This window comes from Lampetra fluviatilis, chromosome 2, assembly GCF_964198595.1.
Source record: "Lampetra fluviatilis chromosome 2, kcLamFluv1.1, whole genome shotgun sequence".
Lineage (NCBI taxonomy): Eukaryota > Metazoa > Chordata > Hyperoartia > Petromyzontiformes > Petromyzontidae > Lampetra > Lampetra fluviatilis.
In genome coordinates this window covers 32,742,921-32,755,968 of record NC_136276.1, presented here as the reverse complement: position 1 = coordinate 32,755,968, position 13,048 = coordinate 32,742,921, and positions in this window count along the sequence as shown.

The window sequence follows — 13,048 nt, the reverse complement described above, 5'->3', positions numbered from 1 at the left end:
GGTCCACAGGGGCTCACGTGGTTCATCAGCTACGCCCGGTCCTGCCCTCCCCTCGCGGGCGTGGCACTCACACGGGGTAAGTCTTCTTAGGCGGTTCCAAGGGGGTTCTGATGCCTCCCAACGGGGTCCCCAACGGGTTCCCAACGGGGTCCCCACGGGGTCCCAGCAGAATCCCAGCAGGGGTCCCAGCAGGGGTCCCCAACGGGTTCCCAATTGGGTCCCCAACGGGGTTCCCAACGGGGTCTGGCAGGGTTACAAGGGGTCTCGGGTGGGAGCCCATTGATGGATCGTGTGTGGGGTGGGTCTCGCCGGGCGTGACACACGGGGTCTGTCCGGGGTAACTCGAATATTTTTGCGGGGATCAAGGGGGGTCATAGGGGCCGTCCATAAATGACGTCACGCACCTAGAGGGGGGAGGGGGGCTCAGACATTTGTGACGATGTGTGACGAGAGGGGGGGTTGAGAAATGTGGCGTCACATAAAAATGCGCAACTTTAAATAAATATAGAATTGTTATAACACTAATTGTTATAACAACACTCCTACAACATCAGAGTGCAGCGCCACATAAAATACGCACTACAATGACAATAGTTTAAAGCGATTTGAAACATGTTTTAATTAAAAAATTGAAATATGGTTTTGGGGGGGGGGGCAGAGCTTTGTGACGTCATATTTGAGGGGGGGGTCTGACTTTTTGTGACGCCGTGTGAAGAGGGCGGGGTCAAAAATCGTCCAAAATCGCGTGACGTCATTTATGGACGGCCCCATAACAAAGGGGATCATTTCTTCGACATTTATAGAAGCAGCAGCGTTAACATCACGGTGTCCATCATCATCATCATTATACGTGTAGACACTTGTCGATGTCACTCCGCATGAATGTTGCCCTCCTACATCAGGGCTGAGTTGCCGCTTATAGCCCTCGAACACACGAGGGACCTGACACTTTGGGACACAAACGATGTTAGGGGCCGTCCATAAATGACGTCACGCACCTAGGGGGGGGGGCGGGGGGGGGTCAGACATTTGTGACGATGTGTGACAAGGGGGGGAGGGGGGGTTGAGAAATGGGACGTCACATACAAATGCGCAACTTTAAATAAATATAGACAACACGTTCTACTTAATAGACTTTTTAATCAATGTTTTCTCCTACAACATCAGAGTGCAGCGTCACATTAAATACGCACTACAATGACAACAGTTTAAAGCGATTTGAAGCATGTTTTATTTTTTTTTGAGGGTGGGTCTGACTTTTTGTGACGCCGTGTGACGAAGGGGGGGGGGGTCAAAAATCGTCCAAAATCGCGTGACGTCATTTATGGACGACCCGTATTCTTGTGCAGGGAAATTGAGTTAAAACTATTTCTTGTCTATTTGTTTGTGTCTCTCCCTTGTGATGGGACTTTGTAGGATGAACGTTGAGATTTATAAGGGCACGGGGTGACCGATAAGGTCTGAACTGGTCTGTAATAAGGTAGTAGGGCACTGATAAGGGGTTGACAGGTTTGGCAATGCTGTACGCCACGGCACGTGAGTCGTTCTCTATTCGATCGCGGCGCGTTTCAAAGTTGAAATTATTCATTGCTGCCAAACCAAACTACAGCGCTGCAACGTGAATCATGAAAGAAACCCCTGAATCACCATCAAGGTGGTGCCATGGGGTAACCCTGCAGCGCCACCGGCTAAATCACACACCACGTCGCATGTGTAATCAAAGCGTAGCTGCTCAATGTTAAGTTATGCCAGTATAATTCCTCATTGGCGGTCCTTTTAGATTACTGTATGCAAGATGTGGTGCTGTATGGCAGTGGTATGACGGTACTACCTGGTAGAGTCAATCCTTCCCAATCATAGAGATAAAGTCACCCAGTAATCGTATGCAACGTTGGGCCAATGGTGATGGCACGTTGCTCGAACCGTTGGGCCAACGGTCCATGTTTACTATGCACCGCATTTCTGGTCGAGTAAAAAACACATTCCTGCGGAGGGAGCTGGTAGGAACGTTGGGTTGCTCGGTCAATGGCCAGGGTCAACGGCGGCGTGGTGTATTCCGCAAATATGCCCGACTGTGAGGGCGGGCACAAGCCGGCGTGAGTAGGTTAAACGTTGAGTTTTATTTATAAGGGCACCACGGGGTGACCAGCCCCTCCCCACCCAGCCCCACCCCTCCCACCCCCCAACCAGCCCCACCCTCCCCACACAGTCCCTCCTCACCCTCCCCACCCAGCCCCTCCCCACCCTCCCCACCCAGCCCCTCCCTCCCCTCCCTCCCCACCCAGCCCCTCCCCACCCTCCCCACCCAGCCCCTCCCTCCCCTCCCTCCTCACCCAGCCCCTCCCTGCACGACGGACACAATAATCCCCTGTGGGCTGGTGCAACCAGGAGGTTCCTACCAGTATGAAACACATTACCGCATTGGCAGCGGTGCACAAACATAAAAATAAAACTAAAAACGGGCATGTTATTGGCAAGAGCGCTCCACATAAAATACGGGACCCCGCTCAACAGTTACCATTACCATGGTAAAGTTCAGGCGATGGCAAAACAACAAACGGATGCCAGGAAGTCATCCATGGGAACATGAAACAATAGACATTCACACGGTCCAACTCACACATCACAAATTGTTCCACGTACAATGAAATGTTAGTGAACTTTTAATAGAAATTTCCCCTGGATAAAGAGGTAACGTTTCGGGCAATGGTCCATCTTCACATGTTTGCCCAAAACGTCACCTAGTATATATTTGACATTTTAAGGCAGTGTTATTACGGAATTTGTTTAGGGGTTTTTTTGCCACTTTAAATCAGGCAATCAGAGTCGGTATATATATTGAAGTCTGCTTTGAAAACCCATCTCTTCAAAGTGGCCTTCCCTCTTTAGTTTGATCGGTTGCCCTGGTTGCATTGGGGGGGTCCTAGGATGGAATGCGCATTATACATGTTATATAATTATTATATTTCTGGTAGGTGAGCTGACAGCACCAGCCTCTGCCTGCATCGTTCACTTTGCATTGGCCCCTCCCCACCACGCCCACTACTCAGCTAGCCCCGCCCTCAACTAATATCTCGGGTCCTGCATGGAACCATCGAAATATCTAAATCAGCTCAAGACCCCCCATAAATCACGCGACTTCTGTGTGGCCAATCCCACTCTGAATCGTTCCCCTCTCCCCGGCCGCTGTGAAAACAGACGCCCCTCCGTGCAGCAGCGACGAGCCTCTTCCTCTCTACCCTCATCCCTCCTGACCCATGGCTCCCATTTTTCCGTTCCTTTACCTCATATTTCCCCATCGTTCTCTTACTTTTTTCCCCTTCTGTTTCCCATACATTGTATCCTTGGCTCCACTCCCATTAAACTCGTAGTTCTTTCGGTAAAGTCACCATGTAGGTAAAAAAATGAAATTAAAATTAATAAAAATAAAACTATAAAATCACGACGTTTCGGAGGCAACACAAGTCTCCGTCATCAGGTGGGACCGTCACAGCCAGATTTGCTGCATTCCTTGATGCATCGCTTGATGCAGCAAATCTGGCTGTGACGGTCCCACCTGATGACGGAGACTTGTGTTGCCTCCGAAACGTCGTGATTTTATAGTTTTATTTTTATTAATTTTAATTTCATTTTTTTACCTACGTGACTTTACTGAAAGAACTAAGAGTATGACTCCTTGCAGTCACGAAAGCTTCAAATCTAGAATGATCTACAGTACTCCCATTCCCATGGTGAGGCCTCGGGTACATTGGTGTGTTCCTCTTTCTCTCTGTCGATACAATTCCAAGCACGCGCCTCTTCACGTTTCTTTTGCACACCCCCTGACATCATCACCACACATACTTCACACACTGCAGTGATACTCAACCAAGAGACCTGATTTTCCAGTTTAAAAAAAAGTTAAAATCCCCCAAAACTGGTTCTGCAATCGGTGAGCTGAATGGGGCATTGATTATGCAATAGCATCTCGCTGTGGCTATAACAAAGGTCAGCGTTTCTATGACAGCTCTATTAATACTTTCGCGTGAGATGACAGCCCCCTTTTAACATTGTTGACCCGCCAATACTGGGCATCTATGATAAAGAGCTTCATAGCTCATCCGATTCCTCCAGTCTAAATAAAGATTGTGATACATATTGTGACATGCGAGAATATACATCGGTTAAAGTCAACCGATGCATTTGCTCGAGATGTTTGCTTACAAAGTTAAAACTATAAGCTATTTATATTTTACCAGGGTAAGGCCCACTGAGCTATATTTAAAAAAACCAGAAGCGACCTGGCCACAAATGATAGCTCGACGAACTGGTTTATCGTCACGTAGAAATGTACAGCGGCCAAGAATCCTCTAAACTGGTGTTGATTCTAAATGTAGAGGGGAAAACCAGAGAACCCGGAGGACAAGAAAGAGAGAGACGCAAACTGCAAATACACAGCAGGCGTCAGGGTTGGGATCGATCCCACGATCTCCTGCGTACCGGGCGAGGTAGTTAACATCTCACCACGGAGAGAGAGACACGCAAACTCCAAATATACAGCAGGTGTCAGGGTTGGGATCGAACCCACGACCTCCTGTATACCAAGTGAGATAGTTAACATCTCACCACGGGGAGAGATAGACACGCAAACTCCAAATCTACAACTGGTGTCAGGATTGGGATCGAACCCACGATCTCCTGTATACCAGGTGAGATAGTTAACATCTCACCACGGTGAGAGATAGACACGCAAACTCCAAATATACAACAGGTGTCAGGGTTGGGATCGAACCCACGACCTCTTGTATACCAGGCGAGGTAGTTAACATCTCCTAGCCACCGTGTCACCACGAGAACAGCCACCACGAACGAAGCTGCACAGTGCAGACGTTGTATTGCCCTTTCCAGGGATGTGGGTTTGCTCCAAGTACGGCTGCAGTGTAGTGTGTATCTGCAATCGTATGCAGCTAGGGACCGTCCATAAATGACGTCCCGCGATTTTTGACGATTTTTGCCCCCCCCCCCATCTTCACACGGCGTCACGAAAATCAGACCCCCCCCCTCAAATATGACGTCACAGAAGCTCTGCCCCCCCCCCCCCAAAAATATATAAAATATGCTTCAAATCGCTTGCAACTACAATTATCATTGTAGTTGCGTATTAAGGTGGCGCTGCACTCTGATGTTGAAAGAGAAAAAAATTATTAAAAAGTCTATTTAATTCAGTAGAACGTGTTGGCTATATTTATTTAAAGTTGTGCATTTTGATGTGACGTCAAATTTCTCACCCCCCCCCTCATCACACATCGTCACAAATGTCTGACCCCCCCCCCCACCCAGGTGCGTGACGTCATTTATGGACGGCTCCCTGTACCTAAGATGGAATAATGTGCAGAAGATACGTTAAAGTGCAGCTGCACTGATGCTGCTTTAAGTGCAGCTGAACTGACGTTTGTAATAAACTGCAACTGCACGCTCAGGTTGCGATAACGTGCTTGCTGCATTAAGTCCAGCTCTTGAATTAATAATATGCTGTAGAAAAGATCTTAATACTGTATCACCTTGTGCTCCGTATTATAGGACGCACGTTTAATGAAACGTGACGTTACGTATAAAGGCCGTTCTTCATAGCCCCCCTTCTTCATTGATGTCCGATAAAAAAAGGGTAATTGCCAGAAACGTCGTCTATTTTATCGATTTTTTGTCCTTTGAAGGCCACAGTCGTGTTATCATAGACGAACGTGCGGAGGAGTTTTTGTTGTTGCTGCTGTTGTTGTTAAATGTGCTTATGCGCGGTAATACGAAAACATCGGACACCCCACGAAATCACCGATCAGAGATTTGACCCCCCGTATATATTGAAGGGGGGTAGGCGTGTCTCTGTCGGTATATGGCAGAGATGGTGATCGGGTGATTTATCTGCCAGTACGTTGTTTTTACCCGCTTTCATTTAAGTCACTCTGTCTGTTGTTGTCGTATCCTCAAATCTTGTAACTCAATTTTAACCCACTTCCCAATGTGGTACCGACTGCAAACTTGGCATACTTATGTCATACTGATGAGAATATTATATTCTATCATAAAAAATTTTAAAAATATGTATATTTTTAAACTTTTTTTTTATATGTTATGTTTCGGCTTGGGTCTAATTGTCCACGGTCAACTGACGTTGGCTGTAATTGGCCACGGCCCCTTACGTTATGGCAAGCTTCGGGGCCACTTCCTGGAGTCGTGGAGTTCTTCCGTTACTAGTACATTTCATGAAAGCGTGTTTTAAAAAAAAGTTTTTCTAAATATTACTTTTTTTTAAATCCTTTATATTACGTTCGCTTGCTTGCGTGCTTGCTTGCTTGCTTACGACCGTGCAAATCTTTCGGTCGTTTTTTAACCCACTTCCCGTGATCCAATCGAGCTGACATTTTGCACACAGACTCGTTGTGCGTGACGATTTCTTTTTGTGAAAATTTTTTTTCCAAAATTTTACACTTTTTAGGAAAAAATAAATTATATTTAATTACCAATTGCTTAATGGTGGCAGGCAATCATCTGACCCATAGGTGGCAGCCATCTCAAGCCAGAGGACGAGAGGACTCTAGCCGCCCGTTTCAAAGACCAATGTGGGCTGGGTTGTGGCCCATTGAACACGCATATAAAGGATTTATAGTGAAAAACGTTGTTTTTACGGGTTAATTTTTTTGATACACATTGTGTCATCACATATGCCACCACTCTTTGCCAATTGCAGTAGCGGAATTCGCACCACCAGGCGACGCTAGTGAGCCAGAAGCCGCGGCGACAGAAGAGGGGGCTGCATCGAAACGTCGCGACCAACTTGCCACGCGTCAAGCAACCGCTGTGAAAAGCAAAACGTCAAAGCGCACGGAGCGATGCCCTGTTTTGGTCGACGCATTTAAACGTGGCTCGTGTGTTATCGTGTCATTCGTATTATTATTAGTATTTGGGTCCAATGTTGTAAAATTCTAACATGACCCGCACATGAGACAATTGGGATTGTACAGCAACAGCAGCAGCCGCGGCAATTATCACCCCCTGCTGGTAGACATGCCCCAGGTCACGCTGGCAAATGGGACTAATTCTGTCTGGCCTCTTGCGTTCACATCTGGTTAAACAAAATAAATGCATTCACTCACTCGCCCATTCACTCACGCGCTAAATTACTCTCTCCCATCACCCACTCACCACAACACTGCAGGTAACAACACTCCTCTCGCTTCGTACGACGCACTGGGAATGCCCTTCCATCATCTCTTTTGCCCAATGTCTTATTTATAACGTCGCTCAATTCAAGAAACGCGTTGCACTCTTACTGCCGCCCTCGTGGTAGCACTGTTTAGCTCTATGGGCATTGACCTCTCCATATATTTCTTACATCGCTGATAGTGCTGTTCGTGTTGGCCTTTTCGGCAACTGTATTAAAACAAATCTATGTTGTTGTACACGCGCACGTCTGAGGTTTAACAAGTATAACCCGTAAAAACAAAGTTTTTCACTATAAATCCTTTATATGCGTGGCGGCTAGAGTCCTCTCGTCCTCCGGCTTGAGATGGCTGCCACCTATGGGTCAGATGATTGCATTGCACCATTAAGCAATTGGTAATTAAATATAATATTGTTGTCCTAAAAAGTGTAACATTTTGAAAATTGTTTTTCACGAACATTAATTGTCACGCACAACGAGTCTGTGTGGAAAATGTCAGCTCGATTGGATAACGGGAAGTGGGTTAAAAAACGACCGAAAGATTTGCACGGTCGTAAGCAAGCAAGCGAACTTAATATAAAGGATTTAATAAAGAACTCACCTGGTCGGCACCTCACCTTACTCACCTGCCAGCCAGCCAGCCAGCGGAGCTCCATTCCGCAGAGGCGTCACCAGAGGCAATGGAAACTGAAGGTCTGGGCTCTGTGTCCGGACCATAGCAGCCAGGCGTGCTTACCCAGTTAACAGGAAACATTGAACCGACGTTAGCCCAACGGGTTCAACCGTTGGGGTAACGTTGGCCAAACATTGCATTCGGGCGCGACGGTGGTGAGATGTTAACTACCTCGCCTGGTTTATAGGAGTTCGTGGGTTCGATCCCGACCCTGACGCCTGCTGCTGTATATTTGGAGTTTGCATGTTTTCCCTGTGGTCACGTGTATTTTTCTCCGCGTTGTCCGGTTTTTTCCCCTCCACATTTAGAAGTATGCGTTTTGAGTATTTGGCTGCTGGAAATGTACACCCGATAAGCCACTTCGTTGAGCTACTATTTGTGTGGCCAGATCGCTTCTGAAAAAGAGCTACATAGCTCAGTGGGCCTTACCTGATACAAAAAAAACAAGTTTGTATACCATGTCGACTGGGGTAGGTGTATCAGTGTGGCTGCCTCGTTTATGAATCGGCTTGAGAAGAACTTGGAGACAGAAGCAGCAACACATTTATCCCACAACTAAATTAGGCCTTGCGTGTTGTCCCTGCTCCAGTATGGGTCTGAGCTAAGGACGCTATTGAAGGAGGACTTGGAATCAGCCACTCCGTAATTTTCGTGTGCAATGTCAATACTCATTAGTCGAGGTGTGATGGTTTGAGCCAGGGCTGAAGTTCTCGCTGAATACATTCCGGTTGCCTGGTAGGGAGCAAGTAGACACTCGTGACTTGCAGCTACAGCCACAGCGAGAGATATACTCGACGTTGTGTGCCGGGTACCTTAATAGTTTCCAGGTCGCCAAACATGTTCCAGAGGGCGACCACTACGGTGATGGAGCAAAATTACATCTGTTCATGTGCAGGAGTGAGATGGACCGTGGCATCACGGGATCATGAGAAATGGCAAAGGCATAGCACGACCTTTATCCAACAGTGGCTAGACCATGACTACTAATGATAAAAGTTTGACTGTGCCATTGACGAATGATTAGCACGGTTGGTTGCGTACGGTGCGAAAGAAGTTCAACATACATACATGATGACCGCGTTACAACTCGGTTTGATAACTCATGAGCTTCATCTATTGCATACTTACACTCCTCGTTCGAGATCCAAACATTGCACCTTCCGGCTTTGGCGTTCCTCGAAGACACCGCCGTAGCCGCCAACCGCATTGGAACGCCAACAGACCGATGCGCACATCTCCATCGTGAATGGGACACTGAAGATTAACCACAGGAGCGCGATTGTGACCACGCGACTCAAACTATGGACCATGTGCTGTCGTACACCACTGCAGTCTGCGCTTCTTAAATGGAGGAGGAATCTATGCTCTTTGGTTCTTTCGGTAAAGTCGCGTCCGTCAACTGATGACAGACGCTTGTGTTGCGCCCGAAACGTCGTGATTTATTTTATTTTTCTACCTACGTGACTTTACCGAAAGAAGCAAAGAGTATGGATTCCTGCAGTCACGAAAGCTTCGAATCAAGATTGTAGGAGGAATGCCAAAACTACACGAATTCTCCTCTGAAGCCCACTCATTGCTCGCATCAGCATTTTGTCGTGCGCAAGAATATACACAAATACAATTATATACCTTGTCTCTTTAAGGCGGCATTTTGGCGATTGTGTTGAGTTGATATTGGTGCTTGTGCACCACTGCCAACTCGATCTCACCAAATAATTGGTTTTGCTACGGAGTAATGTTATTATAAATGATCAACAAACGCAACATGCTCGCAGTCCAACGCCAATTAGTTTTTATTTCATCTTCCTTTTGAGCAAAATAAAACATTTTAATTCAAATCAAAACGTCTGTTGCTAAGCAACACAAGGCAAGGCGCTAGTAGGCAGAGGGGTCCTTCCCAGTGGTGCCAACTCCTTCAAGCAAAACAAAGTCACCGAGCCGACCGCAACAAGTCTCGAGGTGTCGCTAAATAGACCTTCTGAAGTTGTCAAAAAAATGTTCACGATTCAGCCCAAAATCGTTGCGGGGAATTTGCAAAACAACATAAACACGCATCGTGTCCTTGACATATCCATCTCTCCACGTAAAAAAAAAGTATAACAATAAGCATTTCTCACACAACCATGTCAGCCGCACGGCCTTCTGGGGGTGCAGAATTTCACCAGCATTGTTTTAAAACGAGAAAACTCTGGACCAGTTTCAAAAGTGTCAGCTCACCAGCATTGGTTCGAGCAAGCCTGACTGCTGCTGCTGAGACACTGCATGTCGAAACCGGTCTAGCTTTTGCTTGCCTTGTAACAAGGCTGCTGAAAACTCCCACAAGGCCGTGCAGTTGATGGATTGAGTAAGAAACGTTCCATATTTCTTACGCGTTGAGACGGGTTATGTGAAGTAGACGTTGCTTATTCATTTCATGTAGGTGCCATATTAACCATCATAGTAAATTGACAAAAGATCCTTAACACGAATCTGGAATGGCCTCACGAGTCTGCACCATGCCCTCGTCTCGGAAAGTCGCTTGATCTGTTGCCGGTCGTTTTCGCAAACACTTTTCTGTTTGGGGAAGCCTAAAAGTCGTGAAATCGTAGCGACAAAATCGCTGAGTTGGCAGCACTGGTTCGCTTGTGTACCGCGCGGTGGCCCACCGAGGCAGGAGAGTGATTTACGCTGCCAATCGAAACGCACATCTGCACCAGGCGTTCCCACGGCAATGGAGCTCAGGCGTGCAACTCTCTCCACGCCGTCATCAACATAGTCACGTGATATCGACGTTGCACCTCCCGCGCAGTACATCACGAGGTGACCTGCTGCGGCCTTGCCAGGAGGGGGGGGGGGGACCCCCAGTGGCAGCTGACCCTGTGCGGCACAAAGTGAACGCAGCACCAGCCTGCACGGTGACATTAGTCTGCTGCCAGTAGGGGTGGGGGGTGGGGGGGGGGGGGCAATGTCGCCGTGAGGTTTTGACCCAATTCATACATTTGCAGGCGATTTAGTTCTCTCTTCAAAATCAGCAAATTCGGCCCGCGAAGCCGGCGGCACACGTTGCCTCCTCGTTTTCGAATGACGAACGTCACGGAGTCTTTGAACGTCCCAAGTGTGAACCCGGGACGGCGCCTGGTATGTTCGGACGGTTCACGGAACCGCTTGCGTCGGCCAGGGAGGCCCCTCTGCCCACCGGAATCTTTGTGCCGAAGCCACGCACGGGATACCTGGCATGCAGTCTCACTGCATGCAACGGCCCTCGGGCAGGTGCCCCAGGAAGGATAATCGATTATCATGAAAAATCTGATTATGGCACAAAACACACGACACTTAGCTCATCTTTAGTTCCGAGCAGAACTGTGCAAATGAATAAGTTCCGGCAAAAAAAGCGTACATTTTTGTTAATATATATCTTATAATATAGCCATATACTTTTTAAGATTTTTTTTCCCCCTCTTTCTTCATATAACAACTATTTACTGCAAATTCAAAAAAGGACTTGCATGTAAATCGACAGGACCCGACCACTGCAGCATTAAAAGTACACACGCTGAAAACTTCCAAACGTCAACCAGAGAACAGAAGCGTTTTACACGGGAGAGGACGTTGAATTAGAGGGGGTTACCGACCTCCACAATGACAACGCAGCCTTTTAACAACAGTACGTTGGCCAACGCTGCTGCCACCAAACGATGAACCGCCGTCAAAAACACTTGAAACCTACGACAGCTGAAGTCGAACCTCGCTCATCCTTTACTGGACGCAGACACCACGTCGACTACACTATAGGAGCCGTATGCTTTAAGCCAAATGGAAAAGGAAACATCGCGTTATGGCCAACTGTGGGGAGGAGTGGGGTGAGATCGGTGGCTCTGAAAGAGTTGCCCAGGACACACGATGGACGCTTTGGGATATTTAACAAGGCCGTGTCGACACGTATTCTGGTCGTCAGTGTCGACAACTCCTTCAAGACGTGCTCCGATACAAAACATGTAGATTTGTTTTGTTAAAAGCCGCTCGATTTTCGCTCGACCAGACTGTCTAAAGTTGTTGGCGGAAATGTTTGCGAGACGATCGAACCAGGGACTTCTCCCGAATCTGCGCAAAACCACCTCGTCCCGAGTTACCGTCAGATTTTGTCGCTGGTCATTTCGACAGACAAAAATGTTGTTGCCATGGAAAACTATAAAAAAAAAAATGTCTGGATCGAGCGCCAAAAATCGCCGAGTTGGCAACACTGATCGCTAATAAACTAGGTTCCATGAGCACAAAACACGTATCGGTTATTATAAATGGAGTTGACCGTGTCTATATATACGATTACTGCACACCATTGTCCTCTGGCCAGTGATGCTAGTTTTCAAGTTCTACGGAGTATTTTGTGCAAGAAGACGTTTAAGGAGGGAGACATATGTTCACTCTGCAAACCAGCGGTGGAAGTCGCATGTTACACATCGATTGCGTGGCGGGGTTGGGGGGCGCAGTATTTACGGTACAAAAGTTGGTCGCTGCACCCAGTTTGATCTGCCGGCCATCACCCCTGCACAGGAAGTGCATAATGACTTTAAGAGGCTGGTGTGACTGCGTGCGCGTGGCTCGCTCCGAACGGAACGTTACCATTCTCATGCAGGGGTGACACCAGGGTTGCCACCTGTCCCGGCTATTTCCAGCATCGTCCTCTTCTATTTGTGTGTTATTCGGAGGAAGCTGTTGTCCTGGGAAATCTGGACGTAACAAAAATGCCTGGGTATTGTCAGTTGCATAATCATAATAATAATACACCACGCAAGATAATATAATGATATATAACGTATTCCCCTGATTATAAGAACGACTTTTTTTCCCTTTGTAAGATAAAACAGAAGTTGCGGCGAGACTATAGTTGTTTGACTGAACTAACACCGGGCACACGTTTTGGGGGTGAGTCTCACTTCTCTAAAGCATCTCATCATCGGGAGAATACTGTAAAATATTGTAAGCAGTAACATGATAATTGCATTCGCAAGACAAAATAACAAACGTGGCACTCTGTCATAAGCCCGGTGCGCTGACGTCTTCCCGTCCCGATTAAAAATGCACCAGGCAGTTTTCCGAGCGCGTGCAAAACAACGGCAGATTTTTTTCTGATAAAAAGTAAAAAAAATCGTGCTGCGTGGCGACTTCACGTTGTTAAATAATCATTATACGGTTAAAAT